Consider the following 10,302-nt stretch of genomic DNA (forward strand, 5'->3'; position numbering starts at 1 on the left):
TCACCAGCCATGTGACTGTGGATGCTGGAAATACACTGTCTCTCCACTCTGAACCCTTGAAGGGCCCAGTTTCCTAGGGGTGTACTCTAGTGTGGACACTCTTGGAAGAGTTTATGTGAATCATGGCGTCCCTGAGTGGTATGTCCTGCTCTCACCTCCAATTTACAGGTGAGGAAACTGAGGCTTGGGGAGTTTAAGTTACTTGACAAACACGTGCAGTGGGTGGTCAGTGGAGCTCTTCGCTGCTGGGCTTTCATTTGCTTTTCGAGTTGTGCTCCTCCTGTGCTGTGACTCCTCCAGGCTCGGGGGCAGAGTGTCGTCTCAGCGTCACAGCCCTCCACCAGCATAGGTGGTGTCGACAAAAATAATCCATAACCAATCTATAAATGAAAATTTGGGTGAGTTTATTCTGAGCTTAAATCTGAGGATTATAACCCGGGAGAGTCTTTCCACAAAGGAACAGAGCACTCCAAAGAAGTGGGGGTATAAGGGTGGTTATACACCCTCAAAGAGGATGTTTCACATAGGATTGAAATGTCCCTTTTACAATAGTCGCGAGACTGCTCTGTCGCCACAGCGATTGATGGAAATAGCAGGTAGGTCTTCTGTCTCTGTGAACACAGCAGGGTGGCAGTCTGTTGTCTCCAGCTGGGTGGTCACAGGTGAGCTGGGAGGTGAGTGCAGCAATCAGTTCCTAGCCTAAGGAAAAATGCTTATCCCTAAGGAAATGCTAATGTGGGGGAAAGTTGCACCTTTATCTCAAGGGCCTTTGTTCTGGCCATAGGAAATGTCTAAGTAGATATGCAATGCGTGCTCAATAGCCACAGTCAGGCCCTTTTGAAAAAAAAAAAAAGTCAGGCCGAATTAGGTTTATACCAAATGGCTTCCTCATATACTCCAATATATCCTATTGCTTGCCATTTTTATTTGTCAGGTGTTTCTTTACCTTGGCTGCACAGTAGAATCACATGGGAAGTAGTCTGAAATTCTAATGCCCAGGCTTCACCTTAAATCAGAGTCTCTGGGGTTGGGACCCAGGCATGAGTATTTTAAAGCTCATGGTGATCACAATGCAGCTAAGGTTGAGAACCCCTGCCAAGAAGACTAGAAACACTTTGATGCTTCTACTTGATTTACATTCGGATTCTGACATCTTTCCTTTCTCTCCTCCATCTGGTCTGTTACCAAGTCCCATTGATTTTTTTTCCATTAGAGTGTTTCTCATTTCAGTTTCTTTCTTTTCATTCCTGCCGCCTGCACCAGAATTCAGATCTTGAAGCAATGCCTGAACTTTTAAAATATTCTTGTAAGGGGTTTCTATACTTGCAGTCAGTTCCCCTTCAGTCCACCCTGCATATGCCCTGGGAATTTTCCCAAAGCACAGCTTTCTAAATCAGTGCTCCTAAAATATTAATGTGCATATGAATCACATAGGGATTTTGTTAAAATGCAGATTCTGAATTCAGTAGGTCTAGGTGGGACCTGAGATTCTTTTCTAACAAGCACGAGGTTGATGCTGATACCCTGGGTCAATCACAATTTGATTAACAGGATCGAGAATCAGTCACTTCTCAGTATCTAAAATAAGTTCTCAGTGCCTCAGAGTTGCCACAAGGTTTCTTAAGAGGATAGTTACTAAAAATTCCTGCAGCTAAAACACGAATATCAGATTAATTATTAAGTTAATTAAGGCAATGTATGGACTAATGATGATAGTGCTATTAATTGGGTTGCCAGATATAGGAAATAAAAAATACGTCCCATGTAACATTTAGGACCTAGTTATACTAAAAATTATTTGTTGTTCATCTGAAATTAAGTTTGACTAGAGGTCTTCTATTTTATCAGGCAGCCCTAGTTGTAAACAAAATGATGCGGGGTTGGTGACCCGAGGAGTCGAAAGAAAGATTTCTTAGACTCTCAAGATCTGGCAGTAGTGCTCTTTTATTTAGAGAATAGTGTGGAATAGCCTGGGGACAGGACCCATGGGCAGTCAGAGCTTCTGCTGCCGCCGCTTCTGCTGCCCCCGCTGGCATGGGGACAGAGCCCATGGGCAGGCAGAGCCGCTGCTGCTGCCCCCGCTGGCATGGGGACAGGACCCATGGGCAGGCAGAGCTGGTGCGTGGGGACAGGACCCACGGGCAGTCAGAGCTCCTGCTGCTGCCCGGAGTTGAGGGTTAGGGCTAAATTTAAGGCATAGGTATGTGAGTCATCTCTTTACCAGACAAAGGAAAAAAAGTTAAAATGGTACCAGTGCCGGTAGGGTCCGGCCATGGGGCGGTCCCACAACTTTTAGATAAGAATCAAACCGGATTGAGTAAATGGCAGAAGTCACCGCTCAAATATTATCTTCAGCTAAAGACAAAGGAGGATTTTGGGGTGGGGGGTTAGTTACATGAGGTTGCCAGACAGTAAACAACTTAAGTTCTTGCCTTCCCCATTAAGAGTTTCCAGAGATAAAGCCATCCCCCCTTCCTCCTGGCGCAGAGAGGGAGGCATGGAGATTTCCTTCACAAATGCAATTGTCTCTGATCAAAGGGCAAACAAATTCCACTCCTCGGAGCCTGCTTCTTATCTGTAGTTTTAAAAGTAACCAGCCTAAAAATCCTGAACATAAACTGTTTTAAAATTAAGCAGCCTAAAAATCCTCATCACAAGGACTATGATTCTGAGCTCTTAAGAAGACAATGTTCAGCTTTTAGTTAGTATTTATGCTTTAAAATCATGGCCCAAAACACAACTTTGTACTGGCCAAGAGACTCAGTTTGAATCCTACTCTGATTAAAGTCCTTCTAAATAGTGTGAACAGTCTCAACCTGTGTCGCTGTGTGTAGCTGGACCCAAGGCCCCTCTGCTGGCTACATGCCTTGTCCCCTCACTAGAGCTGTCATGCAGGGGGGCTGGAAACCTTTCACACAGCTGTAGGGCTGACTGCATATTTTGTGGGGCCCATTGAAAAATGAACATTCAGAACCCCTTATGCAGGAAGCAGGGGGAAATACGCAGTTAAAGGTACCAAAATAGGAAGCATTTTCCTTTAAAATATCTTATTACTTATAAAACATAACAGGACTGAAAAAGACATGAATAACATAAATTTACACATTACAAGGCAATCTTATCAGTCTTACTTTATATAACATATACAGTACATGACACTTTCTCAATATGTTGAAACAGATCATAAGATTTTTGTCTCACTTATGCAAATTCCTTTATTATGTCATGAAAATATATAAAGTTAGTAACTTTTATTTTAAATTGATACAGTTGAAAGAGGTATCTGTTATTTTTGGCAGATGCAAGATTGCAGATCACGTTCACTTATGCTGAGGAGAAGAGTCTGTGTTGGTATAAACACTCGTGGAGCCATGAAGAGTGTTTTATAGGCTATGACAACATTGAAGGGATTTCTGATAAATTATTTCAAAATACAAATTTTATTACACCTAGAGCTGATGATCCTTGTGGAAAAATTTTTCTAAGAAGATTTAACCCTTCAAACAAATCAATTTCATGCCATCTGAATTTAATTTTAAATGTAAATTTATACTTTGGCATTTCAATGTTTCCTCTGACATTTCCCATAACTTATGGAGGGTGTATAAATAACTGAAAGCGTGCTCTGCATTTGCATATAATTCAAAATGCCTTTTTATTCATCTACCATTGTGTCTTTGGTTACATGGAATATTAATTTTATACTTGTCTTTCTTATTAACACGTGGTTCTTCTGAAGGTTCATGTGAAAAAAGTGTTTTCTGCTGACTGCAATGATCTTTTAATTTTCTTTACTATTTCTGTTTGTGGATATTTACTTTGCAACATTGCAGCAGTTGTGAAACCAGAGATATTAAATCTTTTGAATAATTCTAACACTCTTCAATTCTCCCCGATATGATTTATTGCAATGCCCAGTATCCACTTTTATTTTGCAGGAATTTCTTGGTTCGAGTTTTCTGCCTGAGTACCACAGTTCGTGTCCTTGCATTCGGGCTTGACAATTGTATTTGTGCAGATGCCACGGGGACAGGCTCCTGGGACAGACAGACCAGACAGCCTGCAACCGCGGGTCCTGGCACACCCCCGTGCAGTGGCCCTCCTTTCTCCTAAGGCTGAACCTGCCGCTGCCTCTGCTACCACCACCACTTGGGGCCCTGCTGCCCCTGGAAACATCCCCATCAGCAGCCAATCTCCTGAACGGCAGGGCTCTGGAAACATCCCAGGGGTTTCCGCCAGGGGATGCATTGTCAGGGGCTGCACCTTTCAGCCAGGAGAAGGAGAGCTGAAGTACAGCGCTCCGGAGTCTGAAAAAAGGACTGGGGAGCAGATGAGAGCCCCAGGGCACCCCGGCTGGTCTCTGGGGACTGGGGCACTAGCCCCTCCTATGGCATCTCCTTCAGGATCTGTGGGTCCCTGAGTTGTGGAAAGCCGCCCAGCCTTCTGAGCTGGGGGCCCGCAGGGTTAGCTCTGGTTGCTCTTGGCACTTGTGGGAGAGCAGGGTCAGAGCAGAGGGCAGGAGTTGGGGGCTGAATGCTGGTGCCCACCCCTGCACACCCCGCGGTGGGCGAGGCCGCCCCTGCCTCCCTCTCCAAGGAGCCGACCACGAAGTCCGAGAAGCAGAGAGGGGAGATGGGGAGGGAAAGGCAGTGGGGCTGCAGGGCACGCTCGGGTCAGCACTAACCGCTGGTGTAAAGGGACGAGAGGCCACTTCTGGCGGAACAACAGGCGGCGGTGGAAGGCAGCGCTCAGGCCGTCAGCGGGCCTGCGGGGGACGCACTCACCGAGGACCAGCAGCACTTTCCGGCTAGGCGCCCGATGCGCACGGCAGAGCTCAGGGTCCGACAGCGCCTCGCAGGCCCGCACCCGGGGCTCTGGCCCCTCCCGAGTACACGTGCGCGTCAGGCCCCGCCCCCAGGCGCCCTGGCCCCGCCCCTCGCTCAACCACTGCGCTTCCCGTGGACCCTGATGTGGTGATGTTAGGAGACCCTCAGCTGCTGCGGTTCCTGGTGAGTCCGCGGCGGCAGTGGGTGGCGTTGGGCCCAGGGAAGGGTAGGTGAGCTCCCGGGAGAAAAGCGGGTCCGCGTGGGGAGGCCTATGCGGGGCCCGGCGCAGGGGCCAAGGATGCGGGCGCCTTGCACGTGGACCCCGCTCCCCACCCACTGCGTCCCAACCCAGGTTGCCGCCTCCCCCGAACTTGGTGGAGCCCGCAGGCCATAGACACTTAGGCAGCGTGGTGTCCCACCCTTAGACTCGCCGTAAGTGGCTTCGGGGTGGGGGCCATGTTGTGCCCAGAGCAGCCTCACAGGGGCGGGGATGAGGGGCAGTCTGGGGCCAACTCTGGGCAGGTGGTGCCAGGATCCTATGGATGCTGTGCACTCTGAGTTAATCAAGGGGCCTTGAGCTTCCCAGAACCAACTAGAACCCCTGGGGCCCCCTAGGATGCCAATGCCACAGGTGGGGGCGGGGGTAAGGCAAGGCCTCAATGGAAGACAGCCCCTCCAGCGCTGCAGTCCCCTTAGTGGGTGGAAGTCTCCATGGCTGGCCTTTGCAAAGCCTCGGGCCCTCAGGGCCTCCAGTCCTCCCACCCACACCAGCCAGAGGAGGGAGCCCCCTGGACCCTGCTTCTCTCTGCACTGTGCCTCCTTAAATTCCCTGGGGAGGAAAAAAAAAGCAGCAAGCAGATTTTCCTTGGAGGAAAAACTGAGTGTTTAGGATTCTTATTGAGAAACTGTTCACCAGCTAGGGTTTGGGCAAGTGGGGTTCTGGGATTCGGGGCAGGGGTGTGGGGACACTCCATCTTTGGTGGAGGCCCCCTCTGCACAGGTTTCTGGCTTCCTGTCTCAGACCAGCAAGGAGGTGGGATGTAGGCCATCTAGCTCAGACCCCCTGGAGGAGAGACAGATTGTGCCTCCCCTGATGCCCTGGATCCCCGCCCTATTGCTGGGTCCTCTGAGGCCCAGACACTGCTGGTCTGTGTTGCCCCTGCTCCATCCCACGCTGAGTGAGGCCAGGCCCTCAGGCTCCAGCATGGCCCTGCAAGACCACTGCTGCCCCCCTGCGGCCATGCAGAGGAGGCTGCCCATCCTGGCCTGGCTGTTGGACTCTGAAGATGGACTTCATCACTGGACTTTCAGTGGGGCTCAAGGTCATTCCCCACGCGCTGGCCTGTGCTGAGGTGACCTGACTCCTGCCCCAGGTGAGATGTCTGCCCCTGCTGCTGGCCACATCCCCGCCCTGACCCCACACTAGGCCTCATCACCTGCCCAGAAGCAGAGTAGAAATGCACAGTATCCCCTCCAGACAGCAGGGCACCCAGGGCTCCAGCCCCATGGGAACCAAGAAGCCTTGGTTTACAGTCTAGAGCATGTGACTGCCTTTGGGGAGACGCGCACCCTTATAACTTCTCTTGTCACACTTGTCACACACAGGTATCAGGGCAGTTCTGGGTTGTGTGATGGGGCCAGCAGGATGACTCACTGTAGCTTTAAGCATTATTTCTCAGACTCGCAGACTCACACAGAAACACGCAGGTCTTTGTGCTCCCACAGGTGGTACCTGTGGCCCCACTTGGGTGCAGGTAGAAAAGAGGTCCCCTCATCACAGCAGGTCACACTCATGGATGATCGAGGGTGAGTGGTTACCCTGCCTGTGTGCGCTCGTGTGCCCCAAGTACACAGTGGACACCGCAGACCCCTGTGCTCAGATGTCTACACCAGGGGCACCATGGGTGTGCCGAGTGCCTCCTGGGTGCTCATCACTCTCTCCCCAACAGTGTGGCTTCTACTCTGCCTTCATGGGTGCTTCGTGTAGTTCTTCCTGGTCACCTTCTGGCATGTTACCCTGAGCCCACCTGTGCTGTGCTGCTGGCTTTCCTGTGGGCTGCATGCAGTTAGCCATGGGGTCCCTGCGCTTGGGTAAGACTCTCAGGCCTTCATTCCATGGTGGGGGAGGTGTGGTTCTGCTCTTCCCAGAGTACTGAGGCCCCTGCCTCCTGAGGATGGCCCTGCCCTCAGCATTTCCTTCTTTGCATTCCAAGGGCTATCCCTGTGGGCGTGTAGTAGGGGCAGGGGGACCCTCACCCCTCAGCCCTCCCCTATTCTGCTGAGAGGCCAGGACACTTGGAGAAGCTCCCAGAGCCTCAGACCCCAGCCTCCCTTTCCTGCTCTCCAACCAGCCCAAACAGGGCATGTCATTCCAGTCCTCAGCCTCAGTCTCATCCACACTGCCTTTCCCCACCATGTCCACCCATGTCCTCTGGGACCAGGCAGAGCTCTGACCAACACAGTATTCCCTCTTGGCTGCCAGGGTTCCTGCTGGACTTCGTCTCCTGTGCCATCATTAAAGGTTTCACCTCTGCTGCTACCATCACCGTGGACTTCAGGCAGATCCAGGTAGGCTCACTGTTGGCACTGGGGCACCTGCAGGGTAGCAGGACCAAGGCCAGGTCCTGATATGTGTGGGTCAGTTGACCCCTTGCTTTCCAGAGCTGGAAGCACATGGTGCTCGCGTGAGTCTCCATCAATGAAAATGACCCTCAGGGGGGATGTTGGGTGAGGGTCAGATTGTGCAACAGGTAATCTGGGGGAGCGGTGATGACAACCCTGCTCTTGGTGGAGATTTCCCGCCAGTGCGCTTGGTTCCCGCACAGGGTGGTTTGTTCCGCTGCCTCTACTACCCTCTCAGCCAGCAGCCTGCACAGCTCATGAGCATCCTGCCAAGATTTTGACAAGCGGATAATACCTCCATGCTCATTTAGCTAGATGATTTCATTTTTTTTCCAATTTCTGTAGACTGTCTTTCAAATGGCTTGCTTCTTTATGTTTCTGTTTAAACCTCCACGAGAAGCACTAGATCAGTGACCACTGGTTACCCGAGGCCGTCATTGGTTCTCCTTTCCCTGGGTCTGACGTTCCTGGGGGGCAGGAGCTGTCTTGCTCCCGACCGTGGCCCCCAGTGCTGTGCTTGGTATAAAGCAGGTCAGCGCTCAGGTGGGTGTGCAGAGTGGACCAGAGCTGTCTTGTACAAATGAAGCTGTGGGGCCCCTGGTGGCAGACTCAGGGCCAGGCCTCTTCCTTGTGACCTGGTGTTCTCACCTGGGTCTGGTTCTCCAGGCTGGCCTGTGCAGTCTTCCCTGATGGAGGGCAGTGAGCAGATCAAGGCCAGGAGGAGGCGTGTGTGAGAATCCAGCAGCTGACATGTCTTCCCTCTCACTCTGTTCTGGGGCTGGATCCACACTTTCCCTGTGCTTCCTTCTCGCCACACCCCTGGGAGGGAGGTTTATCATCATCTGCATTTAGAGATGAGGAAACCCCTTAGAAAGGTGGGTGAATGCGATTTATGTGTTATGTACACACACGTCAGGGGAAGCTTGGCAAATGGTCTGTCCTAGGATAGTCTGTCCTTTATTCTATAAACAATGTCTTTCCTTTTTAGTGTGAGTAATGTCCCTTGATATGATCATAATACAGATAGAGGGCAGCTTCATTGTGCATTCATTACCTGGCAACCCTATGCCCACAATGTCATTAAAACCTTGACCACGTCATGACAGCCATCTGAGAGCCCCTAGGGTGGGGTGGGGTTCTCCTGACTGCCCAGGACAGAAGTGGAGGAGGCGGAGGTAGGAGGTGTCCCCTGGCTAAGTAGCCCAGACTTCCATGGCACCAGTGCCTCAGTCACCTTGGCCCTGGTGAGCGGTGTCTTCACCCAGGGGTGCATACTGTGATCGGTGATAGTCATGTGAACTGAAGGGACACCAAAGGCTGGTATCAGGAACAGGCACACGCCTGGACAAATCCAGAATGTCTTTGTATTTGTTTTTGTTTAACCGTGAAAGGTGCGTTAAAGCCTGATGAATTTTAATAGACACGTGCCCTGAAATATCCCGGCACACAGAGCTGAATTTTCTACAGTTCCTTGTTGCTCTGCCTGCTGGTTGTGCTGCTCTTTGTTCATGTCTCTGATCTTATATAGAGTTTAGGGTCAGACTCAGCTTCGAGAACAGCCTTTTACACACACTGTTGGACTCTTTTCAGTTTGATCCTGAAGGCATCTGTCACTTCTGGAATCCACTACAACGACGAGGAGGAAAGTCACTTCAATGCCTATGAAATGGAACCTTCAGGAGTTTTTAGTTATAAATCTTGGAATCTGGAAGATTCAATTCATGATTGCAAAATATTTATTTCCTAATATTTTGTTTTGTCATAAACTGATGCTTTTGAAAGAGATCTCATTAATTGGGCTGTTTGACATCTCTCTGGGGTGGAGCAGTAATAAACGCGGGTCCACATTCATGTTCGGGGTGCAGATCCACATGATCCGAACTCTTCCACTTCTTTTCCATTTGATGGTTCCCTGTGTTCTCCTCCCCCTGAGCTACAATGATTCTTTTATGACACTTGTGAATATGTTTTTTTAAACTTTAGGTGCCTTTTTTAAAAAAATTAAAACATAGAAATCCTCATGGATGTTTCAGGATGTCCTAGTACCTAGAACATTCGCTACTGGAATTCCTCTGTGTTTTCATTGCCCTGGTTGGGACCCTTTAAAGTGAGTGAACGAGACTCTGTCCTCCCTTCTGGGGGATGTTTTCTGTGTTGCTGATTCACCGTGCAGTCTTTAGTCATCATTACAGCGTCAGTGAGATATAGTTCACATGTAATACGAGTCACACTTTAAGGTGTGTAAATCAGTGTTTTTAATATTCTCACAGAATTGTGCAATGTCACCACAATCGATTTTGGAAGCTTTCCATCACTGCTCCAGAAGAAACACTCTACTCGTTTGGAGACAGTCCCATTTCTGCTAAGCCCTCAGGCCTAGGCAAACAGAAATTCATATTCTGTTTCTGTGGATTGGCCTATTTTGAACATTGCCTATAAATGGAATCATACGATGTGTGGCCTTTTGAGTCTGGCTTCTTTCACTCAGCATGACGGCTTCAGGGTCCACCCATGTTGCTGCATGTGTGAGCCCTCCATTTCTTTTCGATGCTGAATGGCATTCCATCGTGTGGCTGCAGCACAGTCTGTTTATTCCTCAGCTGATGGACATTTGGGTTGTGTCCACTTTTTGGCTATTATGTATTTGTCTGCTATGAGCATTCACGTACAAGGTTTTGTGTGGAGATCTGCTTTCATTTCTTTTGGGTCTGTACCCAGGAGTGGAATTGCTGGGTCACATGGTAACTCTTGGTGTCACTGTTTGAATACCTGCAAGGAATTTTCCCGAAGCAACTGCACCATCGAGTGCAGACCTGCAGGACACTCAGGTTGCAAGGACATGTGGCCAGCAGGG

At 50.0% G+C, this 10,302-nt stretch overlaps 1 long non-coding RNA gene across 1 annotated transcript; it reads left to right on the forward strand.

The window, feature by feature from the left end:
- On the forward strand, nucleotides 1-9,419 carry LOC139041602 (uncharacterized). Its single transcript, XR_011497060.1, has 4 exons — nucleotides 1-6,199; nucleotides 6,776-6,917; nucleotides 7,309-7,394; nucleotides 9,039-9,419. It is a non-coding gene; the product is annotated as an uncharacterized lncRNA (long non-coding RNA).
- The last annotated feature ends 883 nt before the right edge of the window (nucleotides 9,420-10,302 follow it).

This window comes from Equus asinus, chromosome 22, assembly GCF_041296235.1.
Source record: "Equus asinus isolate D_3611 breed Donkey chromosome 22, EquAss-T2T_v2, whole genome shotgun sequence".
Classification (NCBI taxonomy): Eukaryota; Metazoa; Chordata; class Mammalia; order Perissodactyla; family Equidae; genus Equus; species Equus asinus.